At 38.0% G+C, this 14,900-nt stretch overlaps 1 protein-coding gene across 5 annotated transcripts in view; it reads right to left on the bottom strand.

Annotated features, from left to right (window-relative positions):
- kuz (zinc-dependent metalloprotease kuz) overlaps positions 1 to 14,900 on the bottom strand; it is an 81,240-nt gene that overhangs the window by 39,808 nt on the left and 26,532 nt on the right. The gene's annotated exons all lie outside the window — the stretch shown is intronic.

The raw sequence follows: 14,900 nt of genomic DNA, 5'->3' as shown, positions 1-14,900 counted from the left end.
TAAACTGATAATAGTTGTATTAGCTTTGATAAGGCGCCCAGGCTGATGGCACTTGGATTATCACATAATCATCGCTGTTGGACACCAGAACTCCCCCCAATGATGAAAATGTCCGGACTGACCCACACTCACATTTAGTAACGGTCAGTTGAACCTTTTGGAGCGAGCGTCCAGAAATGCGGGTCAGTAGATAGGCTGATATAAAAGGGCAAAAATGCGAGTAAAAATAATCATAAATTGCTAACAAAGCACACGCCCCCTTTTCGGCCAGTCGAGGCCCAACCATCTGCCTCGTTAGATTCTGTCTGTGGCAACGTTTAAAGCAACTTTGACCCTTTGCCTTGGTTCCTGGAGCTGGGAGCCGAGTGATTTGGGTTGTTTGTTGGCAATTTTTGTTTTTCGTGCAGATTTTTGTATATATTTTGGCTGAACAAACCCGCAAGGGGGTGGCCGAGGAGGCGGTGGATCCGGCCAACCGACAGCCGGCGACCGCACACAAACAAACCGTTGGGCTAAACTTATGGATTATGGGCGTGCCTGGTTCTGCGGTGAAAAAAACAAAAACGTAGTCTACATTTGTGCGTTTCCAACCGGAGCGCGCAAAGACCGTAAGCAACGTCAAAATGGCATTAGCACCCGAGTGTGTGGGTGTGTGCGAGTGTGTTAGTTGCGGTTTCAGAGTCTGAGTTGTGGATACTTTTGTTAAGTAGACTTTCGGGCTATATATGTTTCGGCCTCTAGCCTTAAAAGCGTCTCATTAGGTAAGTGAAAAGAGATTGAAACAGGGAAAAGTAAATATTTTGGCCAAAAGCTAACTAGCTGGTTATTGAGCACGCATGGAGGGAAATAATTCCCCAAAAAACGGAAGGCTAATAAATAAACGGATAGTTTTAAATGTACATGTAACTGGGAAAATTTTTAAATTGTTTGCCTCTAGGTATTATATAACAAATCAACCTTAATAGCTGGCCAAAGTTAATCTATTTTGACCTGCAAAGGAACCTAACTGACCATCCAAGAGGACAATATACATAATTGATGTCCACCCAGGTTCAAATTAAGGCAAATTAAAAAAAGCCAATAGATAGGGTACGGAAACAACTGTGAAAGCTACGCTGTTAAATGAAGCAAGCAATAAAGTAATTTGAGCCGCACTGCACTCCTCAGACCCTTTGTTTCCTGATCGATCGGGTTCCATATTGTGGGAACGGAAAAGGAGAAAATCTCGTTAAACGCAAAAAAAAAAGGTTGCATGGAAGAAGTGACAATTTTCATTTGCAGGATACCAGGACGATGCCGGACGTGGCCATTGTTCTCACCTGCTGTCGACGCCAATCATTCAACTGATTAGTTTGATTTTCCCGATGCGCGAAATACAAGGACCAACTGATGTGTCAGTAATTTGGGTGGGCGAAGCCTCGAATAAATGGTCCAGCCAGGAACTCAACCAAACCAAGAACAGAACTCATTCTCTAATCGCTGCGCCAGTTTTAAAAAGGATGTTTTCACACCTTACTCTCGAAAATGTAGTTCACTTAATTAATTAATCGATTAGGGTTATTTTTAAACATAAAAGGGATGAGCAAGGGTTTTCTGCGTTTAGCTATAAGTTTTCCCAGAGAAACGAAGAAATTAATTTTCTCTTGATGAGATAAACTATTACAAATCGTTGAGGAAATATGAATAAATCGGGCAACTATTTAGTTCACCTGAAATGAAGACATAACTCACAGTTAGACTCAGCAATTAAACATTGCTCAGCTTGCAAATCAAATTTCAATTGAGATATAAAGCCGCAAAGGCAAACTATACAATCATCGTCTGATTTAATTGGTTAGTACTAAGAAGTCCTTAAAACTTGACCGATACACTAAAGATTGAGGGCCAATGTTTGTCAATACTAGCCAGGTAAGATGTAATTGCCATTAATTTATTACTATTCCTAATGCAGCTTAGCAGTAAACAATTATGTGTATGTGTAATAGACACGTGCTTCTGCAGTCGAATATTCCTAAATATATTCATATTACCATAATTGCTTGAGAGTTGATGATGATTAATAAGCTAAGAGCAGGTTTGGTTTCAAAATTGATTGGTAAAATTTGCCGGAAGGCATACTATGATTGTAAAAAGGATATATACATATATAAATAGGTATATTATACTAAGAATTTTATTTGGCCCCATAAAAAAGACACATTATTAGTCAATTCTTTTCTTAACCAACTATTGATAATTTTAACAAATATTCTGAAGTTACGATTTATTCCATCTCGCCATTGTGTTCTCCATCATTGTAACACTCTTTTCTCGTCCCTTATGAATGACGTAGATATTTAATAAACTTTAAATAACATGAAAAATGTATGCAGCAACATAAAATATTTCGCTTGCCATGGCCTTTCGCTGTCATCCATTTTTTTTCCGCGGACCACCGACCAGTTGGTGTTGGTGAGGTAGAGAGAGTCCTCCCATGGACGAAATAATTCAGGGACTTTTTTGTTAAAGTTTACCCTCGCGATGTGTTGAAAAGCCTGCGCGGGTTATACATAGGTAGAAGAAAATCTAAAAACGACAACACCAACGAAGTCCTATTGACATTTTAACTTCACAATCCCGTGACATGACATTGCAAAAAGAGGTATTTCAATTTTCGATTTTAGGTCCATATATCATAGCACCCACCATGGGCACGCAAAGAGAAAATAAAAGGACGGGCTTTAAATGTCAGAGCAAATAGATTTTTATCCTCTTCAAACATATTCTCTATGAAAAAAGTAAAACTCAAATGAAACTCTCAGCAAATGTTAGTTTTTCCAGTATTCGTGTATATTGCAGTGTATTTCATACACATTAGATAAAGAGAAAAGGTTCGAAATCAACCTAAAATCGTATTTAGCAATTCCATAGGGCACGCGCAGGGGTTTGCCCTCAAAACATAAAAGGCGAATGGATAAGTTAATACAGAATGCAGTGAACTACAGTGACCTGACCTGCATTCCTGGAATAAAGCGGATAAAGTCTGACGAAGTTAAAAGGGAAGTCGAAACGGAAATGAGCAAAAAATGTTAGCAACAGGGCCTGGTCCTGGGCGGGAGTATCGCTGAAGCGGAGCGGTGATTGGTGGATACCAGGGAAAAGTTTTGCACAAAAGTAAGCTAACTTAGACATGGAAACAAACAAACAAAACACAAACCGAGGCAAACCAAACCAAAAGCCGAAGCGAAGCGAAATTTACCACACCGAAAAGAACTGAACCCAGACCCAGCAAAAGTTGTTGGCCCTTCGCACTGCATAGGTAAACAAAGCCCCAGCGGCAAAGTAGTTGGCAAGGCTCGAGAATCGAAGAAAAGACTCCGAGATGGGACGACCCAAGGCGCCGAGGAGGAGTGCGAGTGCCGAGAATGGAATTGAAAATGAAAGACAACTTGACGGCGACTTCATTTCATGATTAAGTTGCCCATATCGATTTCCTTTCACCAGACTTTATGATGATGAAAATGGAAGCCCTCCTTCTGTTAGCCCACCGCAAGGACCTGCGCCTGCGGTTGTCAAGCCCCACCAAACTCCCACCCAATCCAAGCCCCATATACAGCCCATCCGCCATCACCACACATGTAACCGACTCATTCACATTCAAAACAATGGTTGACGGCGACGCAGAAAAAGAAAAACAACGCGTAGAAGCAGAAAAAGGCTGCAAAACATAAATAAATTGTGAGGAAAATGTAATTGTTAGTGACATCTTGGGTCTGTTCTGCGCAGCCAAGAAGTTGAGTAAACAAACATGTAAACGAGTCGAATTTCTGTGTACCATTGGACCTTTATTCAAATAGATAAGTCCCTGGATGGCCACGTAGCGGCTCTTTCGGTTCCTATGGCTTTTTCTGATCCATGGGTTTTGGTAATAGGAGAAGGTTTTTAGGTGATCGCCTTGTCCAGTTTTGATATGATGATCAGTTTATCGACCTCATAGAGTATACATATATATTTTTAATCTGTATAACCAGCAGAGTTGATTTAAAGGAGTCAGTTCTGACTTAAATATGGGAAGAATTCAATAAAAATTATATTTCTGCAACTTCTAAAGTTAGGTAGACCAGCATCAATGGTTGTAACGCAACATGATCCTAGCAACATTTGGCTTCTTTTGTAAACATTTTCTTCTGCTTTTCGTCCTATTTAATTAAGTTTTTTGAAGTTCTAGCATAGTTAAACCAAATTATTTATAAAAGCATTCGCAGCTAACACAACGCATACCAATAAGATTAAAAGAAAACAATTTTTCACAAATTTCTGTATTAAAATTGCTTAAATTACCTTTATGTATTCTATAGCATACTATTTACTAAGCTCTATTTCAATTCTAAAATGCTTTATTTGTTCTTTTATGTCAGGATAAAACGAAATTTGCATATATTATAAGCAATGAAGCATAGCAAACCTCTCAATCAGCCGTTTAAACGATTCGTTTGTAGACAACTTGAAAATTAAATCAATTATTTATGCATTTATTTTGTTCGACAGCGCAAACGACGGGTTTCGGATGAAGTTAAACTGAAATATTTTGTGGGCTTGGTCAGTCGGCCATGATGTTTGTTTTGCAACTCTTTGTATCGATTAAATTGTGCGCAGATTTAGCCTCCCCTTCTTACATATACAGGTGGTTTGAGTAATTAATAAATAATTTCCCTTTTGTGTATATAAGCCGTGATAGATGACAATACCAGTGGCCCGTTGGTTATCTCAGTTTGCCTTTGCTGACTTTATTATGATGACTCTTAAATGAATGGCTTTTGGTCATCGGTCAGTCACGATGGCAGTTTTGTTTGTTTTTACTATTTGTCAACTTGAACTTTAAAGTTGATGGAGCGAATAATCCAGCAAGAAGGGAAGCTAACTTGGGGAAACAGAAATTTATCGACCCTTGCAGATTGCAATTTAATACAACTATTTCTTTGACAACTAAAGGACATTGCTATTGGTGTTCAAAACAAAAACGAAATACAAGTTTGAATGCAGGCTTTGAAATCAAGTTTTTTATTTATGTGCGAGACTCAATTTTAATACGAGTTTCAAAAGCAGAGGAAGTATAATAATAAAGCTTTGTGGGGGCTATTACAGGCGTACCTGAAATACCCTGTCGGCTTACGACTGTCAACTAAAAAGCTATAAAATTTGTATTTAAATGCCAGAATTCACATTATAAATTTTGTCTTTCTTAGCAAACAGCAACTTGACCCGCCACATGGGGGTTAGGTCGTTAGGACCAAGTTCGTTTAAAAAAAAATATAATAATGTATATAAAATAGCCAAAAAGTAAGAGGGAATGCTTAAGACAAAGGATAAGGACAAATAAGGACGAAAATCACACAAATACACACAGTCCTCCGAAAAGAAAAACCCCATAAATATGAGATTTTGAATGAGATTTAAAAAATCCAAAGACAAGTAATGCTCGGAGAATGCAATTTTTAGATCTGTTATGCGACACATACCAATTTTGTACATATATAAGGCTCATACATACATATATGTATAAATAAGGGGACATACATATATCAATAGAACCTATGGTATATATGACGTCAGCTCCTAATCTCAAAGAATTAAGACTAGTCATTAGAGAAACTTTGTTAGCTTACTTCCATTGTGTTTCATTTAAATAGGGTCTCCATTTATCGGACTTTAAAATTCTTTTATCGGGTCTGTGGCACTTGTTTAAGTTTCACCGATACTGGAAAAACTTGTATGGCGCAGCAAGTAAGAAAACCCTCAGCCGTCAATGTATTAACTGGGCACTACTGATTTAAATTTTTAGCTCTATAAAGTCGAACCTCTAAAAGAGTTATACAAAAATCGATAAAAATGTAGTCCCAATGATGCTGTGCTGCGAAATCTCAGAAAAACATATGAAACTTCCCTCGTCTGTTGCCATGCCAAAGAAGACTTGCTTGCTCAACCGTTTGCTCTGCCATTAAACTATCACCTCACATTGTTGGCTCACTTCTCTTTCAGGCAAACAGTGAAGCTTAGGGCTGAATGCGCGTTGGCCTTTATCTGCCCTGCATATCAAATGAGCCCAAGACGTCGCAGGGAGCTGGAGGACTGGGACTAGTCAGAGCCCCAGTTTACGGCATTTCTTTAGGAACATCTTGATAATGACCAGTGACCCCAATACGGCACCGAGAGTTGCCCCACACACTTTTACATCTGGTGGTGCCTACCTTCAACCCTCCCGCTGCACAAATGGGAACAGTGCGGCGTGCGAAGGACTCTCCCGGCAACACTTTCGCTACCATGTACGCATTTAATGTAAATTTTTCACACTAAACACGTGCATAAATCATGGGCACAGAAGCTCGACTTTTGCTCAAGGCTAACAGTGCTGCCCCAACCGCTTTCATATTCAGTAGAAATGTCACCTGCACATTGGGGGCATGCCAAATGAATAAGGAGGACTAAAAAGGTGCAACACACAGTTTTATGTCTTTGTACAGTTTGAAAAATGTAACAGTGACATTTTGAGGATTAAGTTCGGAAGAATTTTAACTTTAAAACAAATCTAAAGACAAGTAAAACAAGTATCAAAATAAATGAAATTTTGTCCAATATAAGAGGTTTGTCTCGGTTTTATTCCTCAGAAATGCATAGAAAATAATAATAATAGCTATGAGACAAACTGTTCCACACCCAGGATACTTGTCCTGATTATGTGGGCTCTGTAGCCATAGGAGCAGCTTCAACCAGATCAGCATAACCTGCAAAAGACACAGTCACAGTTGGTGGTTGCAACCGCCAGCAGGAGCAGGAACCAGAGGTGCGCAAGCAGCAGCAGCAACAACTGCAGCAGCTTGCACATTGCAGTTGCAGTTGCCTTGCATTCGGTGCTTATCCTGACAACCATTTATTGTGACAGACTGGTGGGGTGGAAATGGAAATGGGAACGGGCAGGAGACTGCAAACTGAGGCCCTTAGCCATTTAAATTTATGTCTATTTGTGCTGGCGTCTGGCATTTTCCCATGCTTATCGCCTACCACTAAAAGGGGTTGAAGTCGTCGTTAATGATACTCAAAATCGGGGCGTTGATGTGTTTATCGTTTAATTTATGCTAAACTTCAGGGTTTCCCATTAATTTTAGGATTCTCCTGACGATTTTTGGAGTGTAAGTTAAGAAAGGACTTTTCTATATAGCATTTGGAAAATATAGGGACCCAGTAGAGGTTCTTAATATAGTTTGGATAATAATTTAGTCATCTTACATAACCATTTAAATTTGGCAGATTTAATAAAACAACTTAGCTTGGCACCCAATTTGCTTACCAAAAGGCTCGACTTTTTCCACTTTACAACCCGTTTTATTATCCATATATCTCACAAATATGTTGACCCAAAAGAAAATTGAAAAACTTTTTTCACTCGGAAGCCAAAAGTAAGCCGCAGCTGTTGTCTAAGTTTAACGTAGCCCCTTCAGACGCTCCAGTTTAGAACTAAAAACTTTAATTAGCCACTCTAAAGTTCCTTTCCACTTTCAAGCCAGACTTTTGCAAAAATGTGATGGGGCCCTTAAACACACTTTAAAATAATTAGCGCCATTAGCAAAGGGGTAATTTTTGAAAATAAATCAGCCAAGGGAGCGGATTGACCCTGTTTCCGTCGATTGGGGGAACTGCGTGGTGATAAAATACAACAAACCCAATTAGCACTTAGCACATAGCAGCAAACCGGTAGGTAAATAAATGGCGGCACAAGCCCAATTGATGGCTGGAGCACGTGTCCTGGCATTACGTTAAATGTTTTCAGATGAAGGAGAGCGGAGACTTTCAATTCACAAGGCAGCCAAAAAGCCAGACATCAGCGAAAAGGCAGCAGGCAACTTGGAAACTAGCACAAGGACGTTGCCACACGAACCGAGGAAAGCACATACTTACATCGAATAGGGAGCCGAATATATATAAGTGTATATATATATGGGCGCATGAGGGAGAAAGGGAAAACGAGTTGCTTAACCCACCATCACTTCATCCTCAAGCCTATTTGGTCCTGTGGAAAAATCTAAGCACTCAAGTGGCGCACGTGCTTGCCGCGAAATCAATAGATACACTGGAGCAGGAACACTAAGAACAATAATGTATAAAATTACTTAAATAAATAAATTAATAAAAGAGTCTGTCATCGGAAAATGGTTTAAAAACATTTCATTTTATAAATCTCGATTTAATCGGCGCTATCGAGCACCTCCAGGTTAAGCCATTTGACCAGGGCAAACTGAAACGAAACCGAATGCATCCAAGGAAAATGAAGAAAATCAAGAGGAAAACGTATATTGTGAAAATCAACTATTGGCAGGCAGCTGTCAGCTGCAACCAAACAGGAAAAGTCCACGCAGCAAGAAGAGGAAAATGGGAGTGAGACGGCGATGGCTGCTCAAACAAGGAAAACAAAGGGAAAATGCTCAATGGTCCAAGTCCAAAAAGTCTGTCTAGAGAGGCAACTGCTTCTCAAACAGGAGCCTGCGAAAGACGGAGAGACCGAGAGAAATAGCTAAGAGCTTATAAAAACATTACATCATGAGCAGTCGCTGTGGAAGGGGGAAAATATCGCGAATTTCCAGTGACTGTCTGGCCCTGACGCCACAACTTCTGACAGTGAAATGCGCTTCTGGCAAAATATTTGCCAAAATCTAATAAATTACACACAGTCGCAGACGAACAAAGGAAGCGCCGAGGTCTGTTTGAGAACTTAACCAGAATTGACATTTCAGAAGAATTATATTTAATTGTAATACGTTAGAAAATGATAACTATTTCCTTGAATAATCCCGAAACTCATAATATTAGTGATAGTCCGAGATGCTTCCTACTAGTTCCTAGTGCTGGAACAAACATCGATGTTTATTTGATACAATCGATGTTTCCAAAAAATCGACCAACATCGATGTTCACTTGTCAAACATCGATTATTTTCAAGTGGCACTTAAAAACCGAGCAAGAAGGCAGAATTGGAAAATTAGTATTTATGAGTATTTATTTGTCCAAACACTCCAGCGATGAGCAGCAAACACTATTTCCTGACTGATATAAAATAAAATTGGGCAAAAAAAAAATGTTTTTTTTTTTCAACATCGATTATTAATCGATGTTTTTATGAAAGTACTCACAAACATCGATGTAAGCAAACATCGATGTTTTTCCAGCACTACTAGTCCCGCTTCCTTTTCTTGTTAATAATGAGTATTGCTTTCTCTAAAATTATAAAAACTAGAGTAAGAATGCTTATTAATTGCCTACGAAATAAACAATAGTATTTTCTTGTACACTTCATATTGATTTAAAAACCAGATGTATTTAGATAAGTTATTCTTAATCAACCCGTGTTCATAAATATGTATGTATATCGAGGTACGTTTTAATTCAATTTCGGACTTAGCGCCAGAAGCATTCTCGGTTGCAAACAGGAAAAGCCAGTGCTTGGATTTAAATCTTAAAAGTATGTTCATACATTAAATTTTTATAAGGCGGCTGTCAGAATATTAAAAACATATCAAGCCATTCCCTCAAATGTATATATATATATTTTTTTTTTTAAGGTCAGTGTATTCCAAACTACCAGCATGTCCGTACTTCCTTTTGCTTATTTCAAGGAACAAGTTGTAACTAACAAAATTGTCGCTCAGTTTAATTCAAATAGCAAAGGAACTTTTGGCTCATTAAGCAGATTTTCTACTCTTTCTTCGCAGGTTGTTATCATAAAAGTTTATGGTTTAAATGCCAGCAGCTGTATGGAATTTCAAAGGTTATTAGTTTTGATGAAAGTTGTGCCTAGCCAATGTATCTTCTGCCCAGCACACAGCATCATCATCAACAAGGCGTCTTTGCTTCGTCATCGTCATTGTCATCAACGAAGTCGATGTCGAAGTTGGTAAGGATAAAGTTTTAGTCCATATATATCTATGTTTATTCAAATTGTTTTGTGATTTGCGAGGGGCGAGCGCGCTGTTTTTGGCAATATGTTTCGGAGTTTCTGGCATCACAATACTAAAGTTTTCGCCAGCATTTATTTACAAAACTCAGAAAAGGCCCAAAACATAAAGTTATACAACAGTTTGCTTAGGTGTGAATGTCTCGATAGCCAGAAGTTTGGCAGACGAGTTACTAATATGTTAATAAAATTCGCATAAATTAGCCATGTTTCACAAGTGTGAATAGTGTGCTAGCTAAGTACTGGAAATATGCATAACTTGAAAAGCAAACTTTTAATTAAGAAAAGTCAGAATGAAAAGTGACCTGAAGGAACTACGTGCAGTATGGCAGCAAGTAGGTAAATGGGAGAAATGTGTGACCTTCTCTACGGAAAAGTCAACTCAAGTATTTTCAATTATAAAACTTCGACAGCGAGCTTTTATAAATTGACTTCAACAGCAATAAGAGTTGTTAAGCAAATCGAAGAACTTATGATCGGTACACGCCTAAAAAAATAAAACACATTGCTGTTTGAAAGCAGGCAAGGCTTTTGATGATTACAAGCGAGATATATTGAGTGTTACTGCAGTGCATTTTGGGTCTTTACTGATGCAGAACTTTTAAAACATGGCCAGAAACTTTCTAATTACACCGAATTATTTGCATACCAAAAACTTACCTAAACCAGGTTTCATTTAACCAACGATTTCACCGCCGTAGCACCGAAAACCACATCCCCCTTCCGCCTGCTTGACTGGCAAGCAGACCAAGAGTGGGAGCCACATCATGTCAAGTACAAAATTGCCTTCACCACTTTAGAAACTTTATGCACTCTTCGAGTGCAACATAAATTGCCAACAGTTGGGCGAAGCTGGTCAAACTGAAGGAGAGTTGTAATTATAAGCCGTTTTCGCAAATAAAAAAACTATGCAGATATAGAATAATTAAAAAATTTCCAAGCAAAAACTAAATAGAACATTTGAAATATTAAATAGATGAGTTATTTATTAAAGTTACTAAGTATGAAAAAAAAGAAATAGAAGAAAACCTGCAGTCGAAAAGTATCGACAGCGAGGTACCCGGTATCTGCTTAAATTTATATAAAAAGGTAAATTAAACAAGGCGTACGGCAGAAGAAAATGTTGACACATGAAGACTAATGTTGCCAATTGTTAAGAACATGTTGCGCAATACCCAAAATAAAGACAAATATTGTTATAGTGCAACACCCATGTAGGCTATACAAAAGTAGATGTTTCCGAAATATAACAACTTTATTTCTCCCAAGTTTATTAACTGATTAGCTTAAGTTTGCTAAGTAGCTCAGCTCAGGGGTTTCTATTGTACATAAATTTACTGCTATGCCCTGGTATTTACACAGTTATTTCAATTTACAAAATGTTTTTGTAAGCAAACGTACTTTGAAAGTGAAAGCTGTACATTTGAAACGTATATGTAATTTGTTTATTATTATATTGTTGACTGGACATAAAGTCGTCAACTGTTTAAGTGCTGAGAGACGCTGCTTTCAGTGGACTTGGGTTACTTGTTCTCCGTTTACAATGGGTAGAGACGATTACTTACTTAACAAGGAGTTTGCCAAGTGACAAATAAACAAAAAGATTTACTGAGACATAAGACCTTCTATTACGTATTGTGTGCCCTTTAGGGTAGGTACATATGTACATAAATATCTTCAAACTATATTAATTAAATAAGTAAAATCAATGGATGTCACTGACTTGAACTTGCTTTTTATTGATTTTTATTATTATTATTGATTTTGTATATACATAAATATAATATAATATACATAAAATATTATATTTCATACTGCGAAAGTGTACTTAAAATATGCTCGGCGTGAGGTAAAGTTTCTTACTTTCGTTGTTGGTCGTGGGTGTCGAAGCGAGCATGACGGCTGAAAGCTTGTTATGTTCTGAGCATGTTAGAGTGTGTATTGTAGGCTCAAAGTACGGAAAACTGGGTTAATAATGTCATTTACTGCACTGGAGGGTACAACAGCAGCGATGTTGGTTACAACGCCACAAACATGACCCGTGAGCATTAGAGGGCATTAGCATTTAAAGCATTCTGTTTAGCATTTAACGTCACAAAAGTAACAACAATTAAACACTAATTGTTGGATAGACTGAGATAGTCGTACAATAAAACTTAATTTGTTAATGTCACTCACTGATTTAGCAACATAGAACTTTTTATTTTCCTTTTTACTTTTATACTTTTTATTTCATTTTCATTTAAAAGATGTGTACCCAAAAGTGACAACGAGCTCAGTTTGAAATATGTACGTAGCTTCGAAAAATATGGTTCATAGGCGAGAGCAATTTATAACCTAGAAACGGGGTTAGCTGTAAATAGAACCCCTTACCTCCTCCTACGGTTTTACTCCTTTAACGCTTTCAGCCCACAACCGCATTTGCAATTTTTTTGCCATATGGAACATATGCAAATATCAATAGGGTTGCCATTGCAATATATATAACACAGAAACTGGGTTATGTGCAAGTTGAGAAATCCATTTCACATTTGTTCCACTCACATATTTGGTAACAATTCGTTGGGCTCAAATGTCCCCGTTTTCATTCTCTCTTTTTAGTTCATGTTTTGAACAGTGTTCAAAAATAAAACCCCACCACATTCAAGATGCCTTAAAGAGAGTTTCAAGAACTTGAAATATGACTTTTGGTTGTTTAGTTTTGTAATTAGCTCTTATTACAAACAAATACAAAACATAAAATATAAAGATTACAAAAAAACGAATCTTTTCCAAGCTACTTTCAATTTGTATTTTATTTCTCACTATTTAAATATTTAATCACTTGGTCAAATTAAATGTCTTAAGCTCAAATTCCTATATTATGGTCCACTTCGCCGGCGGCTTTAAAATTTTCTCAGGAAAATTTCTTTTTAAATTGTTAATGAGCCTGCCAGCGTTTAGCACGTTTTCAGTGCTTGGCAGAGCGTGTTAACAAAGCCATGACAGCTAGAAGAGCCCAACTCCGCCCCGATGCCATCAGCCCCCGTTTATTCATACATAAATAAGGAATCCATTATCAAATGGCGTTGCTAATATAGCTACAGCCCCTGTAACCATGCCTATGTCTATGGCAACACCAACGGGAAAGCATGCAGAAAAGGAGACAATGAGAGAGAAGCATTAAAAAAGTTCTTCCTTCTTTTTTGCAAGCCACTGACTTTGGCAAAATAAAAAGCTTTGCATACATACATATCTCCTATATACATATGTATGTATAGTACATGAATATTTATACAGACATAGCCTCGCTCTATAAGCCTGGAGAGTTGCCTCTGCACATTAATAATGAGCATATTGCCAAAGCAAAAGTAAGAAAAACGCAGAGGAAGTGAACAAAAACTGCCTTAGAACAGTGGGTTGCCAATAAGTAGAAAATATACCTCCATATGTAAATAAAGGATTTTTTTAAGTTTAACTCTGTGCAACACGTTCCACTAAATATTATAAACAAACCAAAAACTAGTATTAGATTTTGTAAATCTTATTAAGAACTTAAAAATAGATTCCACAAATTTTCCTTGAAAACATAAAATGTCATTATACATATCTTTATCTTAGCTCATAAGTAAAGTTCTTAGACCCACTGTATGGTAAACAATTCGAAACTTTTTCATTATGCTGATAGCTGTGCCCCTGCCCGCGTTTTCTATGTACCAGGTAACTGCGTGCCTGAGTACCCCCACGAGTTTCAACAGGCCCAATGCTGTCTAAAAGTTAAACAAAAAACCAAAAAGGAAAAGGGAAAAAGAATAAACTATGGAGCGTAGTTTGAAATTGCCGTCGTCTGAAAGTTGGCAAACTGTTTGTGACGATGAAGGCTGTGCCGACACGAGCAATTAAAAAATGTTCACAAAAATAGCAAGCGGGTGAGCCGCCCACTTTTGCCCAGAAAATGTGCCCGGCCGCAAACTTATTAATTTTACAATTACAAAATAAATTGTGAGTGCGCCAATTAATTTGCGGTTGGTAAAGATACACACAAAGGGGGCCTGGAACAGGGACAACGTCGCGGGACCGAAGATGAAGAGTTTGGCAAGAGATGAGAGGGTCGTCAGCATCATTAAGAGACGTTTGTGTAACTTCCATCGGCACTAATTGCTAAGAACCGTGGTTGGGGTATAGCAGGTTCGTCTTGTTGCCCAAGGAAAACCTTTTGTGACAGAAGGGCAACTCCTATTAGCAGAGAGCCTTGCCATAATTGCTGCTGATTGTTTGCCAAAAATGGCAGCCGAAGGCCAAAATCAACACAAAAATGGCCAAAAGAAACTGAAACACGGGGGAAAAATGTAGGAGAAAAGAGACAATTGCCAAGTCTGTTCTGTTATAAGAACTCGTCTTGAGTTTCATATTTCTTTAAATTTCGTTAGATCCATTGGATTTCACAAAAAAAGTGTTTTTACAAAGCTAACCTTTAAGTTATTTTACAATCCTCAAGTCTAGAAGGCCCAACTGTAATTATCAAGCACCCAGACTAGCCAGAAACAAACAACAACAAAGCCATTAAATACCAGTACACCGAATAAAGTAGACTCCGCTTCGGGCTTCCTTGGGCCAAAATTTATTGGCAACATAAAATGAGAACAGACAATGCCAATAACAATAAACGCAAATAAAGTTTATGACCTCGCTAAACACAGTTAAAGCGAGAGAAAGGAACAAAGCAGCACAACTATAGCTGCTTAGGCATAGAGTAGGCCAGGTTGTGACATGTGGTTAATCTATTTAGATGAACACTTACAAATTCTGATTGTTAGCCTTCACTCAAAAACTGTATATACCTGCAAACTACATGATAGAACAAACTTCAAAGTCCGTTTCTATACAGACCTTTCAAGGGACTGACATGTGCACCTTTACTAACCCGCAGGAACAGCGT

Source organism: Drosophila kikkawai, chromosome 2R (genome assembly GCF_030179895.1).
Source record: "Drosophila kikkawai strain 14028-0561.14 chromosome 2R, DkikHiC1v2, whole genome shotgun sequence".
NCBI classification, from domain to species: domain Eukaryota; kingdom Metazoa; phylum Arthropoda; class Insecta; order Diptera; family Drosophilidae; genus Drosophila; species Drosophila kikkawai.
The sequence above is the reverse complement of the archived record's forward strand: the minus strand, read 5'-3'. Positions and strand labels throughout refer to the sequence as shown.